This window comes from Ascaphus truei, chromosome 9 (genome assembly GCF_040206685.1).
Source record: "Ascaphus truei isolate aAscTru1 chromosome 9, aAscTru1.hap1, whole genome shotgun sequence".
In the NCBI taxonomy this organism is placed as follows: domain Eukaryota; kingdom Metazoa; phylum Chordata; class Amphibia; order Anura; family Ascaphidae; genus Ascaphus; species Ascaphus truei.
In genome coordinates, this window is record NC_134491.1 from 46,902,581 (window position 1) to 46,923,658 (window position 21,078).

Below are 21,078 nucleotides of genomic sequence, written 5' to 3' on the forward strand. Positions count from 1 at the left end.
CAACTGCTGGCCAATACCTCTGTTCCCGAAGTTATTCTACCTTCCGTTTACCATCAATTCCGGGACGTTTTCAATAAGGTACAGTAAGACCTCTTGCCGCCACAGAGGACACACGATTGTCCGATCGACCTAGTTCCAGGTTACTCCCTACCCAAGTCCAAGACCTACCCCTTGTCGTTACCAGAATCTCACGCTATGGATGAATATATCCAGGAGAATCTCAAGAAAGGCTTTATTCGTCACTCCAATTCCCCAGCAGGGGCTAGGTTTTTCTTCGTCAAGAAAAAGGACGGGTCGTTGAGGCCTTGCATCGACTACAGGGGTTTAAACCACATAACTATTAAAAATCGTTACCCCCTTCCCCTTATTACCGAACTGTTCGATAAATTACAGGGGGCCAAGATTTTTTCCAAGTTGGATCTACGTGGTGCCTATAACTTGGTGCGCATCAGGAAGGGGGATGAATGGAAGACGGCCTTCAACACGCGTAGTGGACACTTCGAATATCTGGTAATGCCTTTCGGCTTATGTAATGCTCCCGCTGTCTTCCAGGATTTCATCAACGACGTCTTTCGTAAGGTACTCAATATTTTTGTTATAGTATACTTGGATGATATCCTGATTTTTTCCAAAGATCTCCAGGACCATATACGCCACACCTCCTACGTCCTTTCCCGTCTCCGTGAACACCATTTGTACGCCAAACTGGAGAAGTACACCTTTCATCAGACCTCTACTCCGTTCCTGGGGAACATTATGTCCGATGAGGGCTTTATGATGGACTCCGGTAAACTTCAAGCAGTCACTGAATGGCCAAGACCCAACTCTCTCAAGGCCATACAACGTTTTTTAGGGTTCGCTAATTATTATCGTAAGTTTATACGGAGTTTTTCCACCATTGTGGCACCCCTTACTGCGCTCACCAAAAAAGGAGCTGATATTTCTGCTTGGTCATCCGAGGCCATCTCCGCCTTCGAGACACTCAAGGAAGCTTTTATATCCGCACCTATTCTCCGTCATCCCAACATTGAACTTCCCTTCGTCCTGGAGGTCGACGCTTCTGATTGCGGCGCTGGTGCCGTTCTTTCTCAGAGACCCACGCCCCAAGATAAGTTACATCCCTGTGCATATTTTTCCAAGAAATTCTCGTCTGCCGATAGGAACTATGACGTGGGTAACAGGGAACTTCTGGCCGTGAAGATGGCTCTTCAAGAGTGGAGACACCTGCTGGAGGGGTCGAAAGAGCCGTTTACTATTCTCACGGACCACAAGAACCTTCTTTACATAGAGAACGCTCGACGCCTTGGTCCACGACAGGCTCGTTGGGCTCTTTTTTTTCTCGATTCGATTTTCACCTTTCCTAGATCCCCGGGACCAAGAACGTAAAGGCAGACGCACTCTCCCGAATACATTCTTCTGAAGAGAGGCCAGAGGAATCTTTGGAGACTATCCGTCCGCATGAGAGGATTCTCGCCACATTTTCTTTCAAGAATCTTGACAAGATTTTGCACTCCCAGAGACGCATTCCCAAGGACATGGTCGTTCCCGACAACAAACTCTTTGTACCTTCCAAATTTGTTCCAGAGGTCCTGTCTTGGGGTCACTCCTCTAAATCTGCAGGTCATCCAGGTTTTAAGAAGACTACTGATCTCATTCGTCGGAATTTCTGGTGGCCAAGGATGTCTCAAGATATTCTGGACTTTACCCGCGCCTGCCCCACGTGCGCTCAAAGCAAGACTCTCCGTCAAAAGCCTCAGGATTTTCTGTTACCCCTTCCAGCTCCGACCGCCCCTGGTCCCACATTTCGATGGACTTCATCGTGGAGTTGCCCAGGTCCAGAGGAATGAACACTATCTTGGTGGTCGTGGACAGGTTCTCGAAGATGTCCCATTTCATTCCACTTAAAGGATTACCCACCTCCCCCGCATTTGCTGATATCTTTACGGAGCAGATTTTCCGGATTCATGGGATCCCTTCGTCCATTGTTTCTGACAGAGGTTCTCAGTTCGTATCCAAATTTTGGAGAGCTTTCACGAAGAGATTGGGCATCTCTTCTTCTTTCTCTTCCGCCTATCATCCTCAGTCCAATGGACAAACGGAGAGAATCAATCAATCCCTGGAGAAGTACCTGAGATGTTTCATATCCGATTTCCAGGATGATTGGGCTCAACTCCTCTCTTGGGCAGAGTATGCCGTAAATTCTGCCAAAAACAAGTCCACCCGGGAGTCACCCTTCTTTATAAATTATGGGTTCCATCCTCCCTGTCTTCCCATCCCCAACATCCCTTCTGGAGTATCAGCCGTAGATGAACGCATTTCTTCTCTCCAAACCGCATGGTCCAGGATTCAGTCTACCCTTCTCAACTCCTCCCGCAGATCGAAACTACAGGCCGATCGTCGTCGTCGTTCGGCGCCCAGTTACAAACCAGGGGATTTGGTATGGCTCTCCTCTAAGAATATCCACCTCAAGGTACCATCTCCTAAACTGGCACCTAAGTTCCTGGGTCACTTCCCTATTTGCGAACAAATCAATCCCGTGGCATTCCGGCTCCAACTACCACCCAGTATGAAGATTCCCAATGTCTTTCATGTGTCCCTCTTAAAACCATTAATTTCCAGTCACTTCTTTCCGGATCAGACTCGTAAAACGGATCCCATTACTGTACAAAATAACGAGGAATATGAAGTTCACTCTCTTTTGGATTCTCACCTATCCAGGGGTCAGCTCCAGTTCTTGGTGCAGTGGAAGGGCTTTGGCCTTGAAGAGAGATCCTGGGTACCTTCAAAGGACATTCATGCCCCGGCCCTTCTTAAGTCCTTCAGGAAAAAGTTTCCAGAGAAACCGTTCTTGGATCGTCCTGAGGCCGTTCCTGAAGAGGGGGTACTGACAGGAATCGGCGTTCTCCACGCTCCCCACACAAAGCACCCCCTTCCCGCAGGGAGTCCCTGGACACACAAAACAAACCTGCCTTACCGGCCTCCACGGCTCCTCGCCCCTGCCGCCGTCGCGGGATAAATCTCCTCGGCGTTTCCTCTGCTCAGCGCCGGGCGCGCCCACATCCTCCTGCACGCACACCTGCACCATCCACTGGCTCGGTTCACGCTCGTACACGAGTTACGGAGCACGCTCAGTCTGCACACTCTTCTTCCCGTCCCCCGGACCTCAGGCTCCGCCCCCGCACACTGCACAGGCATACTCAGGTTACCAACAAGACTCACCTGGCCTGTTATGCCTGCACCAATCTGCAGTGTCTCCCTGTAGCTCTTCCTGTCCCGCCTCCGTTCCTAATTGGACCTTCCTGCTTTATCTAGCTCCTCTCTGCTCTCAGTCTTTGCTCGACATAGTCTCTGTATGGAAGTACTTCTGGATTCTCTCAGTGTTTTCACAGGTTCTGATGCGGCTTTTACGACTACCCCCTCTGGTTCTCGATCTTGGCATTCCTTGGACAACGCTCACTCTGGCAACCCCTTGAACATGGCTTGGACAACGACCAATCTCCACTCTCCACTCCCTGACTTCGGCGAGGCGTCCTTCACTCTATCTCTACAACTGGTTCCGGCAAGTATTGTCCACCTTACTACACCTGGCCTGGCAACGCTTCATACCACACTCCGGACACGCTCCCTTTGCTGCGGGTGCGTGTATTACCACTTCCCCCTTCAGCTCAGGGGACGGGACGGGTCTGGTCTGCGGGCAGCACCGGCGTAACACTTACAATGCATCGTATCTCAGACGTGCTATTAGAGAGGGCCGGGGTTCCTTACAATGCATCTGATCTCAGACGCGCTATTAGAGAGGGTTGGGGTTCCTTACAATGCATCTGATCTCAGACACGCTATTAGAGAGGGTTGGGGTTCCTTACAATGCATCTGATCTCAGACGCGCTATTAGAGAGGGTTGGGGTTCCTTACAATGCATCTGATCTCAGACGCGCTATTAGAGAGGGTTGGGGTTCCTTACAATGCATCTGATCTCAGACGCGCAATTAGAGAGTGTCAGGATCCTTACAATGCATCTGATCTCAGACACGCTATTATAGAGGGTTGGGGTTCCTTACAATGCATCTGATCTCAGCCGCGCAATTAGAGAGGTTCGGGATCCTTACAATGCATCTGATCTCAGCCGCGCAATTAGAGAGGTTCGGGTTCCTTACAATGCATCTGATCTCAGACGCGCTATTAGAGAGGGTTGGGGTTCCTTACAATGCATCTGATCTCAGACGCGCTATTAGAGAGGGTTGGGGTTCCTTATAATGCATCTGATCTCAGACGCGCAATTAGAGAGGGTCGGGATCCTTACAATGCGTCTGATCTCAGACACGCTATTATAGAGGGTTGGGGTTCCTTACAATGCATCTGATCTCAGCCGCGCAATTAGAGAGGTTCGGGATCCTTACAATGCATCTGATCTCAGCCGCGCAACTAGAGAGGTTCAGGTTCCTTACAATGCATCTGATCTCAGCCGCGCAATTAGAGAGGTTCGGGTTCCTTACAATGCATCTGATCTCAGACGCGCTATTAGAGAGGGTTGGGGTTCCTTACAATGCATCTGATCTCAGACGCGCTATTAGAGAGGGTTGGGGTTCCTTATAATGCATCTGATCTCAGCCGCGCAATTAGAGAGGTTCGGGATCCTTACAATGCATCTGATCTCAGCCGCGCAATTAGAGAGGTTCGGGTTCCTTACAATGCATCTGATCTCAGACGCGCTATTAGAGAGGGTTGGGGTTCCTTACAATGCATCTGATCTCAGCCGCGCAATTAGAGAGGTTCGGGATCCTTACAATGCATCTGATCTCAGCCGCGCAATTAGAAGAGGTTCGGGTTCCTTACAATGCATCTGATCTCAGACGCGCTATTAGAGAGGGTTGGGGTTCCTTACAATGCATCTGATCTCAGACGCGCTATTAGAGAGGGTTGGGGTTCCTTATAATGCATCTGATCTCGGACGCGCTTTTAGAAAGGGTTGGGGTTCCTTACAATGCATCTGATCTCAGACTCGCTAATAGAGAGGGTTGGGGTTCCTTACAATGCATCTGATCTCAGAAACGCTATTAGAGAGGGTTGGGGTTCCTTACAATGCATCTGATCTCAGACTCGCTAATAGAGAGGGTTGGGGTTCCTTACAATGCATCTGATCTCAGACGCGCTATTAGAGAGGGTTGGGGTTCCTTACAATGCATCTCATCTCAGACAAGATGTTAGAGAGGGTTGGGGTTCGTCCTTATAATGCATCTGATCTCAGACACGCTATTAGAGAGGGTTGGGGTTCCATACAATGCATCTGATCTCAGACGCGCTATTAGAGAGGGTTGGGGTTCCTTACAATGCATTTGATCTCAGACGCGCTATTAGATAGGGTTGGGGTTCCTTACAATGCATCTGATCACAGACACGCTATAAGAGAGGGTTGGGGTTCCTTACAATGCATCTGATCTCAGACGCGCTATTAGAGAGGGTTGGGGTTCCTTACAATGCATCTGATCTCAGATGCGCTATTAGAGAGGGTTGGGGTTCGTCCTTACAATGCATCTGATCTCAGACACGCTATTAGAAAGAGTTGGGTTTCCTTACAATGCATCTGATCTCGGACACGCTATTAGAAAGGGTTGGGGTTCCTTACAATGTATCTGATCTCAGACACGCTATTAGAGAGGGTTGGGGTTCCTTACAATGCATCTGATCTCAGACGCGCTATTAGAGAGGGTTGGGGTTCCTTACAATGCATTTGATCTCAGACGCGCTATTAGATAGGGTTGGGGTTCCTTACAATGCATCTGATCACAGACACGCTATAAGAGAGGGTTGGGGTTCCTTACAATGCATCTGATCTCAGACACGCTATTAGAGAGGGTTGGGGTTCAGTTGATTGAACGGTGGTGGGTGATAGCGGTGGTGGTTGATAGCGGTGGTGGCTGATAGCGGTGGTGGGTGATAGCGGTGGTGGGTGATAGCGGTGGTGGGTGATAGCGGTGGTGGCTGAGAGCGGTGGTGGGTGATAGCGGTGGTGGGTGTTAGCGGTGGTGGGTGATAGCGGTGGTGGCTGTTAGCGTTGGTGGCTGATAGCGGTGGTGGCTGATAGCGGTGGTGGCTGATAGCGGTGGTGGTTGATAGCGGTGGTGGCTGATAGCGGTGGTGGGTGATAGCGGTGGTGGGTGATAGCGGTGGTGGATGATAGCGGTGGTGGGTGATAGCGGTGGTGGGTATTAGCGGTGGTGGTTGTTAGCGGTGGTGGGTGTTAGTGGTGGTGGGTGATAGCGGTGGTGGCTGTTAGCGGTGGCGGGTGATAGCGGTGTTGGATGATAGCGGTGGTGGGTGATAGCGGTGGTGGGTGTTAGCGGTGGTGGGTGTTAGCGGTGGTGGCTGATAGCGGTAGTGGCTGATAGCGGTGGTGGGTGATAGCGGTGGTGGGTGATAGCGGTGGTGGGTGAGAGCGGTGGTGGGTGATAGCGGTGGTGGCTGATAGCGGTGGTGGCTGATAGCGGTGGTGGCTGATAGCGGTGGTGGGTGATAGCGGTGGTGGCTGATAGCGGTTGTGGGTGATAGCGGTTGTGGGTGATAGCGGTGGTGGGTGTTAGCGGTGGTGGCTGATAGCGGTGGTGGGTGATAGCGGTGGTGGGTGATAGCGGTGGTGGCTGATAGCGTTGGTGGGTGATAGCGGTGGTGGGTGTTAGCGGTGGTGGGTGATAGCGGTGGTGGCTGATAGCGGCAGTGGCTGATAGCGGTGGTTGCTGTTAGCGGTGGTGGCTGATAGCGGTGGTGGTTGATAGCGGTGGTGGCTGATAGTGGTGGTGGCTGTTAGCGGTGGTGGCTGATATTGGTGGTGGCTGATATCGGTGGTGGCTGATAGCGGTGGTGGCTGATAGCGGTGGTGGCTGATAGCTGTGGTGGCTGATAGCGGTGGTGGTTGATAGCGGTGGTGGTTGATAGCGGTGGTGGCTGATAGCGGTGGTGGGTGATAGCGGTGGTGGGTGATAGCGGTGGTGGATGATAGCGGTGGTGGGTGATAGCGGTGATGGGTATTAGCGGTGGTGGTTATTAGCGGTGGTGGGTGTTAGTGGTGGTGGGTGATAGCGGTGGTGGCTGTTAGCGGTGGCGGGTGATAGCGGTGTTGGATGATAGCGTGGTGGGTGATAGCGGTGGTGGGTGTTAGCGGTGGTGGCTGATAGTGGTGGTGGCTGATAGCGGTGGTGGCTGATAGTGGTGGTGGCTGTTAGCGGTGGTGGCTGATATCGGTGGTGGCTGATATCGGTGGTTGGTGATAGCGGTGTTGGGTGATAGCGTTGGTGGGTGATAGCGGTGGTGGGTGTTAGCGGTGGTGGGTGATAGCGGTGGTGGCTGATAGCGGTGGTGGCTGATAGCGGTGGTGGCAGTTAGCGGTGGTGGCTGATAGCGGTGGTGGCTGATAGCGGTGGTGGCTGATAGCTGTGGTGGCTGATAGCGGTGGTGGCTGATAGCGGTGGTGTCTGATAGCGGTGGTGGCTGATAGCGGCGGTGGCTGATAGCGGGGGTGGCTGATAGCAGTGGTGGGTGATAGCGGTGGTGGCTGATAGCGGTGGTGGCTGATAGCGGTGGTGGCTGATAGCGGTGGTGGCTGATAGCGGTCGTGAGTGATAGCGGTGGTGGGTGATAGCGGTGGTGGCTAATAGCGGTGGTGGGTGTTAGCGGTGGTGGCTGTTAGTGGTGGTGGCTGATAGCGGTGGTGGCTGATAGCGGTGGTGGGTGATAGCGGTGGTGGCTGATAGCGGTGGTGGCTGATAGCGGTGGTGGCTGATAGCGGTGGTGGGTGTTAATGGTAGTGGCTGATAGCGGTGGTGGCTGATAGCGGTGGTGGCTGATAGCGGTGGTGGCTGATAGCGGTGGTGGGTGTTAGCGGTGGTGGGTGTTAGCGGTGGTGGCTGATAGCGGTGGTGGCTGATAGCGGTGGTGGGTGTTAGCGGTGGTGGCTGATAGCGGTGGTGGGTGATAGCGGTGGTGGGTGTTAGTGGTGGTGGCTGATAGCGGTGGTGGCTCATTGCGGTGGTGGCTGATAGCGGTGGTGGCTGTTAGCGGTGGTGGCTGATAGCGGTGGTGGGTGATAGCGGTGGTGGCTGATAGCGGTGGTGGGTGTTAGCGGTGGTGGCTGATAGCGGTGGTGGGTGATAGCGGTGGTGGGTGATAGCGGTGGTGGCTGATAGCGGTGGTGGCTGATAGCGGTGGTGGGTGATAGCGGTGGTGGGTGTTAGCGGTGGTGGCTGATAGCGGTAGTGGCTGATAGCGGTGGTGGCTGATAGCGGTGGTGGCTGATAGCGGTGGTGGCTTTTAGCGGTGGTGGCTGATAGCGGTGGTGGGTGTTAGCGGTGGTGGGTGATAGCGGTGGTGGGTGTTAGCGGTGGTGGCTGATAGCGGTGGTGGCTGATAGCGGTGGTGGGTGATAGCGGTGGTGGCTGTTAGTGGTGGTGGCTGATAGCGGTGGTGGGTTATAGCGGTGGTGGGTGATAGCGGTGGTGGCTGATAGCGCTGGTGGGTGATAGCGCTGGTGGCTGATAGCGGTGGTGGGTGATAGCGGTGGTGGGTGTTAGCGGTGGTGGGTGATAGCGGTGGTGGGTGATAGCGGTGGTGGGTGTTAGCGGTGGTGGGGGATAGCGGTGGTGGCTGTTAGCGGTGGTGGCTGATAGCGGTGGTGGGTTATAGCGGTGGTGGGTGATAGCGGTGGTGGCTGATAGCGGTTGTGGCTGATAGCAGTGGTGGCTGATAGCGGTGGTGGCTGATAGCGGTGGTGGCTGATAGCGGTGGTGGCTGATAGCGGTGGTGGCTGATAGCAGTGGTGGGTGGTAGCGGTGGTGGGTGATGGCGGTAGTGGGTAATGGCGGTGGTAGGTGATAGCGGTGGTGGGTGATAGCGGTGATGGGTGATAGCGGTGATGGCTGATAGCGGTGGTGGGTCTTAGCGGTGGTGGGTGTTAGCGGTGGTGGGTGATGGCGGTGGTGGCTGATAGCGGTGATGGCTGATAGCGTGGTGGGTGTTAGCGGTGGTGGGTGTTAGCGGTGGTGGGTGTTAGCGGTGGTGGGTGATGGCGGTGGTGGGTGAGTTGGTGTTAGGACTCTCCGGTTATGCTTGAAGCAGCTGTTTATTATTACGTATATCTTTTGATACAGCACCAGCCACGTACATAGTATTGTGCAATGGTGAATAAGGATAGTTTGTAAAACAGAGCTTACAATCTAATTAGAGAAGTACCAGATCCAGGATGTTTTTGCAAACTCTGCGTGCCCCGGTATGTGTGCTCCGATGCGCATTTGGAATAAAGCTGTACAGAGAAAACAATAAAATAAATAAAATAACAGAACCCAATGCATATGCTCACAGGCTAATTGGCTAATTTTGTTCATTCTGTTATAAATGTATTTGTGTTTGTCCAGGGTCAGGCTGAGAGCTGCTATTCATTAGCCAGCTTTCCTTGGGTAAATGTTAAAAGTACACAGAAGGTCAGCCCTGATCCCGCTAGAGCCACAATGACATATTATGATTGAAGGATTACCTTGCTCGTGTGTGTTTAAATGAGCGCCCGGCGATTTTAGTGGTATTTAGCTGAGCGTTGGCATTTCAGATAGAAGACAACAAATTGCAAGAATGGAATCCTGCTGATTGGCTATTACTGACGGGTTCCACCTGACACGTTGTGTCCCCAATTCCCAGTTGCGTCATTGTTCAGTTATGCAGAAAAGCCGAAGTAATTGCTAGAAATTATAGCAAAGAATTGTATCCGCTACAACGGTTCTAGAGAAAGTTTGGTCATTTGTTTATTTGCCTTTATTGAACCCAAATCTAAACAATTCAGAGGGATCGTGCTACAGAGATATGTACAGCCGGTGGTTCAAGGGTTAATTGTATCCCTATAACATATATGATTCTCTGCTAGGACCACTCCAATGAGTAATGAATAAGTATTGTATCAGCATCCCTTAACAGGGATTAGGGGACTAGTACTGCTGCGGCCGAGTTTATTCGAGCATTTGCTCGTTCTCGGCCGCAGCAGTTACCTGGCGCGCGCCGGAGGGTGCCGGGCGCGCGCCGAAGCAGCGGAGGAGCGATCGCGGCTTCCCCCTCTCCTCTCCGGGTCCGCCGGGTCCCCCGGAACCCCCTGCCACCGTCCCCCACATCGCGGGACACCAGGGCTCCCTAGGGGAGCCCTGGATGCGCGTGCAGGGGGCGCAGGCACCCGATGACGCGTGACCGCGCATCGGTGATGCGCGGCACGCCATGGGGCTGCCACTTGCAAGCCGGGAAATCTCCCGGCTTGCGGAACTGGCCACACTTCAATAAAGTGTGTCGCTAGTGTACCTAGTGCTCACAGGCACACCTCTATAAGTACAAATATTGTCCCATAAAAAGCTGACATAAAGCGTAGGGAAACAGGAACAACTCACTGTAGTCACTTCCATAATCCACCTGTGTGGTCCAGATCGCGGGTTCCAAACGGCGTGCTGATCCGCCCAACACCTTGATAAAGGACGTGTTGCCCGAAACGCGTAGGCGCATTGTTGCTACCCAAGGGGTCAGTCATGATCCGCTTATTGAGTAAATAATTGTTATTTCTCCTTGCGGGCCTCCTCCTGTTTTCTGGCACTGCCTTTTTTCGATTTTTGGGTCGCGTTGCTGACTCTCTGCGCCTCTTTTTCAGATGTAAAGTGAGGCGTTTTATGGTACGAAAATCGCGTTTATAACAAAATCTAGGAACGTTATCACTAAATACAGATTTAATGAATTGTTCAAAGCTTGCAGGCTCCAGACTTGCTAGTACAAGGATTTGGTGACGTGTAAATGCTGCGGGAATGTTAGAATACTCAAATATTAGAAACCCATTCAGTGGAAAAATATATGTAATAGTTATTAACGGTTCAGTCCAGAAAAATACTGCACTATGCAAAGAAATTTCCCTAAAATGGAACATACATTTATTTTACAGGTACCATGGGCTACGTCTCTAAAAAAGTAAAAAAACAAACACATATATATATATACGTGACAGGGAGCTCTAAAACGCGCATACACACCCCAAAAATCCTCACACAACACCCCAATTACACTGCCACCACCAGGATTATTTGAAGGTCTCAGACCTCAGGAGTCCGTGGTCGCCTTTGCTGCCAGGAAAATCCCTATTTGGAGAAAATAACGCGGTTCGGCTCTTGGTTCCCCCGCGGGTGGAGTCAAAATGGCAGGATTTCTGCTTTAAATTTTATACCAAGAAAAGTTACAGCGCGTGTACAGAAAACAATTACAAAGGAGCACACAAGTAGTGTACAATTTCCGCCCGACCAGAGGAGGGAGCTGCGGAATCCCGGACAGGTGCAGGACCGGAGCAGCATCGAGGAGACCTCACCCCAAGGTAAGGTTGTTAGGGGGTGTGTGTATGTGTTGGAGTGAGTGGAAGAGAGAGAGTGAGGGGAAGAGGGGGGTCAGACATCGTGTAATCATGACGACCCAACGTCAAATGACGCTGTGACTTCAAATGGTGATGCGTTGCCATGACAATGTGACATCATATGACACAGCAACGTCATGATGCTTTGTCGCAGGACGGATGGAATGAGACAAATCGCCCGGGCTGATATTTACCTGCAATCCGCCCGTGGTTGCCATGCTGCATACAAAACCTAACATGTACATGGCTGTATCGTGATACTCACTGATGGAGCAAAATATTCAATGATTGCTATAGTATAAATGATTGTGTTGTAAACATTACTGGTGTGATGGGTTTATACCTTTCCAAGAGAAGCACATTGTGTAGAGAGGGAAGATGGGAGAATTAGAGGGCGGGATTCCCAAAAGGCCGATGTGGGGTCAAGCGCCATTACCTTCAATAGCACGTAACGCCGAATCGGGGCGCAATGCATCAGCACATACAGAATCTCCCCATAAGTGTTAATTTGCTGTGAATCTGGCTTCCTCTAGCAAATCATTCGAGCTGATATCTTACTGGGCAAGGAGAAGACTCCTTCATACAGTATACAGCATTGCAAAGGGGTCAGGTGTAACGTGAGTGCCATCTCCATTCCCCACCCGTTCCTTCCTGTCTCTGATGGAAGAACTATGTCACCTCATTTATTACCTTTATGTTCCATTACGTGTATGTATGAAAGGTTACATACACATACAAGCATTCCGATAGCCTTCCTGTATTTAGGCAACATCTCCATCCCCGTTTGCATTGTTCTGCAGTATCAATCCTGCTTGTCCATTTGAAACTAAATGCCAAGCACATGGCACATTTGTCTTCTCTCTTCCATAGCTGTCACATAGCCGTCTCATTAATAGCACGTGAGTACAAGACACTCCATCACTGTTATTATAAGCACTGCTAGGGAAGGCCATGCTTTGGACAGAGGCCCATGCAAAGAATATATGAGGATGTGCTGTATGTTCTATGCTTTGTGTGCCGTGCCTGGTACCTTGATATAATTCCGGTGTGTCTCTCTGACAGGCAGGTCGCCTGGATATTCCACCTACGTCTTGCGGTCAGTGTCTCGGCGATATGGACAGAGTTGGACGTTTGAAGTTGTCCCAGTTCGGTTGGCAAATGTTGGTGCAATTTTGTAGAAATCTGTACGAAATAAAAAAATAATTATATTTTTTTTAAGAGTGCATGGTCACTGTGCTTTGTTTTAATTACCCTGAGACCTAATTGAACATTTACGATATGATACATTAAGATATTTTTTCACCTTGACAAAACCTGCAAATTTTGTGAAATCTGTAAAAAAACAAATCCACAAAATTAAGAGATCAAACGTTTGATCCCTCAGTAGGATATTATCTGCTATTGGTGATTTTTAGCAACCTCTCATGTTCAGTACTTTTTCATGATTCCAAAATTGTTAAATACGTGCTCAAATGTTTTACCCATTATCTTAACAGAAAAGTGCGTGTGTGCGTACACTTAGTTAAGTTATGGTGGGTAAAAAAAGTGACAAAAACCCTCCACAGCAAAGCATATAGCAAATGGAAATATTACTGTGTGCTCATTTGCATGTCTTACACAGGTCTGCAACCCCGCCTTTCACCACTATCACTCAGCACACAGTTCTTCCACTGCAGCAAGGGATTCTGGGAAATGACATGCAAATGAGCACACAATGCCACCTTTTGTTTCAAAACCATATAACATGGTCCCCTATAAGCTTATGTTTACTGCATTTCACAGCTTTTGAGTACAGCCTGGGTTAAGATGCATATATATATGCTCTGTTCTTCTTGTATTAACATATTTCGAACATTTTCTCGGTCCTTTCCGCTTTCGCCAAGTCATGATAATATCAATAATACGTGGGAGATGGTCAGACTATTTTACATTTTCAGGGGTCAATAAAATGGCCAGACTTTGTGACTTCTATTTCAGTACTTCAGGTGCAACATACATTAATTAGGAGATTCTATATTCATTACCTTAAAACTAAAATAAAATTGAGTTAAAAAGTAGGTGAAGAACTGAACGATATTTTGTTACATTAGTGTTAATCAGTTTCCTGCGCGCTGGCCCCGCAGAGAACTCCTGGCAACCCGTGTGCAAATATTTAGTGATTGTAATCTACTCTATGGGTTGCTTATTCTCCTTTAATTACATGTTTAGCACATACAAAACAGGCAGATAAAAAAAATCAAGGTCAAAGTAAAGAGTGGTAAAAAGTAATGATCCCTTTGCACTGAAGTCCTTTATATTCCTGAGCCCTGAAGTATTTAAATTACTTTTGCATTTAGTGCTGGAACGGGCTCTGGTCGCCTGTGTGTGATACATTGGTTCTGCCATTTCCTGCAGCGTAGAAGTTAATATTTGGTGGATTCATTTAAGTGGCATCTTCCAACTTTGCATCCATAAATAAAAAAAGCATCTGTCTTCTGCATGTGTGTAATAGGATGACTAACCCGGTGCTTGTTTATATGTCACCTACTGACATTTGTAAGTCAAGTATCTTAATGATACCGCGCGTGTAAAATGTATCTCTCTTCTTGTACAGTAGCTCTCTGAAAAGATGGCGCTGGCTAATGAGGCTATATTTTATCTCTGCATTGGAGAGCGGGGATAATGACAACGTTAGCTAAGAGGAAACAGCAAGAATGTGCACTAAGGGCCAGTTTTACCACCGGGAAGCCGTCTCAGTCCTCAGGTCATTTAGGATAAATGCGGGAAGCGAATGTAATTAGAGCAGCATGAACTGGCGCCATTATTTTGGAGCAACTCTACATTAAATCATTAGTCAGGTGTATGTGTCAGCCTCCCGGTTGCAAAACTCGAGGCACCAAGTGAAGCAGAAAACGGCCCCAGATTTATCAAAGCAAAATGTCCCATTGATGGCAATTGGGGTGGTTTTTCTTTGATAAATCTGGTGCTGTTTTTTTGGCCCCGTTTTGCAGCCAGCAGACTTTGATATTAACCCTGTATGTGTGAAATATTAATCGGCTTTCTTACAATTACTGTCGAATGTTATCTGGGGGGGGGGTGTAGCACTGCGTGGAGACCCCCAATGTGACTGAGATTTACTCCAATGGTTTCTGTAATAAGACTTAGAGGGACAGCACAGGCGTGCATGTCTCTGCTCACAAAGATGTAGCTCCCCATACGCCAGATGATGTTGCATTACAGAATATAGAAATATTTACATTTTTGGGGACAGAACAAGATGACCACAGATAACTGATTTTAGGGAATGCCAAAAAAACGTCATAAATTCCAAGGAGATAAAAGAAGTGCTAAATAAAAACAATTTGCGGGTTATCAGATAAAAATCCTCTAAGGATTGGATCTTGTTTTAAAATAGGCCAGTGTTTCCCAATGATCTTCCTAATGTTATGCGATACGTTATATTATATTTAGTTATATTGAGTGATGAAAGGCATAACGTTTTTCATATCCTCCTTAGGATTTTGAAACATGTGAGAAATTTACAAAAGGGTTTGTCACATAGGGCCTCATGCAGTAAGCCCCGATACAAAATTTTCGGCACGAATTGCGAAAATGTATTTTTTGGGCGATTTGCCCTCGCAGTATTCAGTAAGGGCCGAATCCTTCCGATCCCTGCTGAAGCACTGCGAAAGCAAAGCTGCCGATGAGCTGTGGCGATACAGCCTGGCTCCCGATAAGGCTCCCGATAAGCCTTTGGTGCCGATAGATGTTTGCAGCTGAGAGAGACAAGCCGCTCTCTCAGCGCAAACTTCGGCACCAAAAAAAGTATTTAAAAACAACTTTTATTTATACTCTACATGTGCAGGGGGTCTTCGGAGCTGAACCGCGTTGGTTTGAGGTCCGGGGACCCCCTGCCCCCCGAGATACAGGTCCCTTTATGAGGTGCCGGTATCCCTCGGCGTTTAAAGGTCCCGATCACGTGACCGCGGCCTGTAAACAAACCAGAGGGATACCGGCACCCCATAAAGGGGCCTGTATCTCGGGGGGCAGGGGGTCCCCGGACCTCAAACCAACGCTGTTCTGCTCCGGAGACCCTCTGCACATGTATAGTATAAATAAAACACACACACATCAATAAAGACTCGTTCCTTACCTTGGCGGCTATGTGCAACGGTAATGAAGCAGCATGAATGTCTTTTTAATTATACTGTACAGTGAGCAGGGGGTCCCCTGAGCTGAACCGCATTGCTTTGTGGACCAGGGACCCCCTGCTTCCCGAGTTACAGGCCCCGGTATGTGTCATCGGGTGGCAGTGTCGCCGCCATGTTTATAGCGTCCCCGCAATAAACATGGCGTCCACACTGTAACCGATGGCCCAAACCGGGGCCTGTAACTCGGGAGGCAGGGGGTCTCTGAGCCACAAATAAATGCGCTTCAGCTCAGGGGGCCTCCTGCTTCCGCACAATATTATTAAAATACATTAATGCTGCTTCATTACGATAGCGGATAGCCGCTAAGGCAATGAAGGGGTTAACGCATAGTAGCATGTTTATTGGGGACAAATGCCCCCAATAAACATAGCAGCAATACACAACATACAGTATAGTAATGGGCAGAATGACTATTATCCACAAAAGGATAATAGTGCAGTTGTCCATTTACAATACTTACACAACAATAAAGACTTTAAATACATATAGCACTCACCCATGTCCCACTGCCACGATGAAGGCCATCCTCATCTTCATCCTGCCCATGCCCCATCCGCTTCTGCAAAACAAACACAAGAATTACAACATCCAAATTAATGTCCCCTAACCCCTTAATCACCATAGCGGTTATTAACCGCTACAGTTATTAAGGGGTTAAGCCACCATCACCCACATACCCTCCCCCACAAAGCCCCCCAACCACCCTCACCCAATACCCACAGGGGAGTCCTACCAAATACCCTTGGGCCTAATACCCCCTCCCCCAGCACATACAGTACAATAATGTGCCAAATAACTATTATCCACATAGGGATAATACATTATTTGGCCATTATTAAACACATTCAATAACGTTAAAATGTAAATAAAATTGTACTAACCTCATCAATAAGAAGTCTCCGTCGCCAGCATCATCCTTGGGGTCCGTTGCCAACATTAGAAATAGCCACAACATTTCAATATCATTAACATAACACTGAACCCCTTAATCACCTTATCGGGTACTAACCTGAAAGGTAATTAAGGGGTGAAGCCATCCTGCAATGCCTACAACAGTTATGCATAACATCTTCAGTGAAATAAAAACCAATTGCCTAACCAAATTCCATTTAATCATTCAATCTGTAGGCTCACATGCCTCATAAAACATTGCATTTACAGTGTATACATGTAGCATAACATGTAAACTGCATGTACACGCTGCAAATCAATGTTAACAATACAATAATGCCACTCAAATCGCCATACATCACAAGAAGTATATTATTTAATACAATAAACTCACCATCAATGAATTACCACACAGCAATTACATCCCTAAACAATTAAAATACCATCCATACCAATTACACAATGAACTAAAGCTATCCTAACAGAGAACCACTTCAAAACATAGAAAAAAGTACACCAACAAATACAATATACTAAAGCAAGGCTTTCCATATCCTATTGTACGGCCTGGAAGCCCAAAACTTACATCTGTCTAAAAATAAAATACATTTAGCACACATCAATGCATAGCCACAATGATTAACAATACAGAATTAGAAGCTTTAACAACACTATCATTTCTTACCCTGTATATATATCTGTACACATACATACAGACATACATACAGTGGGAAGAAATGATATGCATTATAAAAAATGAAAACATGAAAAAGCAACACAAAAAACAGTTACATTAAGTACATTTCTTTATTTAACTTACCATTACTTGCCCCCACCGACTCCCGTTGATCAGCTTACTCACGAACCAATCCACGACACCATCCACGACACCATCCAGGAACAAATCCACGACACCATCCAGGAACAAATCCACGACACCATCCAGGAACAAATCCACGACACCATCCAGGAACCAATCCAAGAACAAGTGCAGGAACCAATCCAGGAAGCAAGCCACGAAGAAATCCAAGAAACAATCCACGACACGATCCAGGAACAGGAACCCATAAAAGAAAAGAAAAAAACAAATTAAACATTAAAATAATAAAACATGACAATCAAGGGTTGTACTAGTTTTATTATTAGTGAATCTGTATTACAATACCTTGTTCCGGGGTCTTCTTGACATCCGGTGCCACGCCCTGGTCTTCAATCTTCAGGAGGAGGTCCGTCCTCCTCGGCATCTGCCTTCAAAATGAGACGACATAGGCTTTTATAGGCCTATGACGTCACATTTGTCGTCATATGGTTCCCACGGCCCTGATTGGGCCGTGAAAACCATGTGTTTTGGCCGATGTAAAAAAATTGATGACGTCACTTAAAGGCAATGCCAGCACAGCCAATCAGAATGGCTTTGCTGCTATTGCCTTTAAGAAAACGTCATGAAATGACACATGGCCGGACTCACATGGTACTTGAACCAATCAGAGTAGGGATGGAGTTCCCACGCTCTGATTGGCTGGCTTACCATGTGAGTCCGGCCATGTGTCATTTCATGACGTTTTCTTAAAGGCAATAGCAGCAAAGCCATTCTGATTGGCTGTGCTGGCATTGCCTTTAAGTGACGTCATCAATTTTTTTACATCGGCCAAAACACATGGTTTTCACGGCCCAATCAGGGCCGTGGGAACCATATGACGACAAATGTGACGTCATAGGCCTATAAAAGCCTATGTCGTCTCATTTTGAAGGCAGATGCCGAGGAGGACGGACCTCCTCCTGAAGATTGAAGACCAGGGCGTGGCACCGGATGTCAAGAAGACCCCGGAACAAGGTATTGTAATACAGATTCACTAATAATAAAACTAGTACAACCCTTGATTGTCATGTTTTATTATTTTAATGTTTAATTTGTTTTTTTCTTTTCTTTTATGGGTTCCTGTTCCTGGATCGTGTCGTGGATTGTTTCTTGGATTTCTTCGTGGCTTGCTTCCTGGATTGGTTCCTGCACTTGTTCTTGGATTGGTTCCTGGATGGTGTCGTGGATTTGTTCCTGGATGGTGTCGTGGATTTGTTCCTGGATGGTGTCGTGGATTTGTTCCTGGATGGTGTCGTGGATGGTGTCGTGGATTGGTTCGTGAGTAAGCTGATCAACGGGAGTCGGTGGGGGCAAGTAATGGTAAGTTAAATAAAGAAATGTACTTAATGTAACTGTTTTTTGTGTTGCTTTTTCATGTTTTCATTTTTTATAATGCATATCATTTCTTCCCACTGTATGTATGTCTGTATGTATGTGTACAGATATATATACAGGGTAAGAAATGATAGTGTTGTTAAAGCTTCTAATTCTGTATTGTTAATCATTGTGGCTATGCATTGATGTGTGCTAAATGTATTTTATTTTTAGACAGATGTAAGTTTTGGGCTTCCAGGCCGTACAATAGGATATGGAAAGCCTTGCTTTAGTATATTGTATTTGTTGGTGTACTTTTTTCTATGTTTTGAAGTGGTTCTCTGTTAGGATAGCTTTAGTTCATTGTGTAATTGGTATGGATGGTATTTTAATTGTTTAGGGATGTAATTGCTGTGTGGTAATTCATTGATGGTGAGTTTATTGTATTAAATAATATACTTCTTGTGATGTATGGCGATTTGAGTGGCATTATTGTATTGTTAACATTGATTTGCAGCGTGTACATGCAGTTTACATGTTATGCTACATGTATACACTGTAAATGCAATGTTTTATGAGGCATGTGAGCCTACAGATTGAATGATTAAATGGAATTTGGTTAGGCAATTGGTTTTTATTTCACTGAAGATGTTATGCATAACTGTTGTAGGCATTGCAGGATGGCTTCACCCCTTAATTACCTTTCAGGTTAGTACCCGATAAGGTGATTAAGGGGTTCAGTGTTATGTTAATGATATTGAAATGTTGTGGCTATTTCTAATGTTGGCAACGGACCCCAAGGATGATGCTGGCGACGGAGACTTCTTATTGATGAGGTTAGTACAATTTTATTTACATTTTAACGTTATTGAATGTGTTTAATAATGGCCAAATAATGTATTATCCCTATGTGGATAATAGTTATTTGGCACATTATTGTACTGTATGTGCTGGGGGAGGGGGTATTAGGCCCAAGGGTATTTGGTAGGACTCCCCTGTGGGTATTGGGTGAGGGTGGTTGGGGGGCTTTGTGGGGGAGGGTATGTGGGTGATGGTGGCTTAACCCCTTAATAACTGTAGCGGTTAATAACCGCTATGGTGATTAAGGGGTTAGGGGACATTAATTTGGATGTTGTAATTCTTGTGTTTGTTTTGCAGAAGCGGATGGGGCATGGGCAGGATTAAGATGAGGATGGCCTTCATCGTGGCAGTGGGACATGGGTGAGTGCTATATGTATTTAAAGTCTTTATTGTTGTGTATGTATTGTAAATGGACAACTGCACTATTATCCTTTTGTGGATAATAGTCATTGTACCAATTACTATACAGTATGTTAGGGGGGTATAGGTGTTGTTGGGTATATATATATATATATATATATATATATATATAATATAATTATTTATTTATGTAGTTATTGTGGGGCTGGGGTGTGTATTTTTTTAATATTGTGGCTAGTGGGGGTGGGTGAAAGGGGTATTAGCCCCAACGGTGGTAGTTTAGGGCTTGCGGGTGGGTAGCGGGAGGCCTTAACCCCTTCAGGACCGTAGCGGTATTAACTGCTACGGTCGTGAAGGGGTTAAGTGCCCTCGCAACCCCCCCGCAAGTCCTAAACTCACACCCAGGGCCAAATACCCCCCTCACCCATCCCCGCTACCCACAATAACGCTGGCACGGTGGGTTAACCCCTTCATTGCCTTAGCGGTTAGCCGCTAAGGTAATGAAGTGGCTTTTAAATGCCTTTTTCCTGCCTCGGATGCATGCCGGGGGGCTCCGGTGCGGGTATCAGCTCCGGAGACCCCCGGCATCAATCACAGGCAGGAAAAAGGGCTGATTTTTCCTAAGTGTCGCCCTTGCCGATGCTTCTCCTTCAGCAAGTTGCCAACTTTAGTTGGCGGGCTGGATTGGCCATAAAATCTCCAATCTGGCCTGCCGATCAGCACCAAAAAGCTGATCGGGGCTTACTGAATTCAGGCGGGAAAAAAAAGTCCCGATAAGTGGCTTATCGGCAGCCGGGTGGCGAAAAAAATTTTTTCGCAAGAAAAGTTGCCGATAATTCCCACTTATCGGGGCTTACTGAATCAGGAGGGCAAAAAACGGCTATAAAATGCCGAAAAAGCCTTATCGGGGCTTACTGCATGAGGCCCATAATGTTTCATTACATTTCAAGATTTGTCACAAATCGGATCCAGGAGGCCTAAAGTTTATTGGAATAGATCACATTCCAAGGTACTGGCGGGGAGGGGATAGAATACAATATATTTCCCAAAAAGAGAGCCTTTGGATCCCCAAGCTGAAAACTTTGAGACCTCTTGGACTGAATGTGGACTTCGACATTAATGCCTTTCTCACATGATATTTCAATGATTTTAACTGCAACCTCTGACATTTTTCACACTTTTTATATTGAATATAC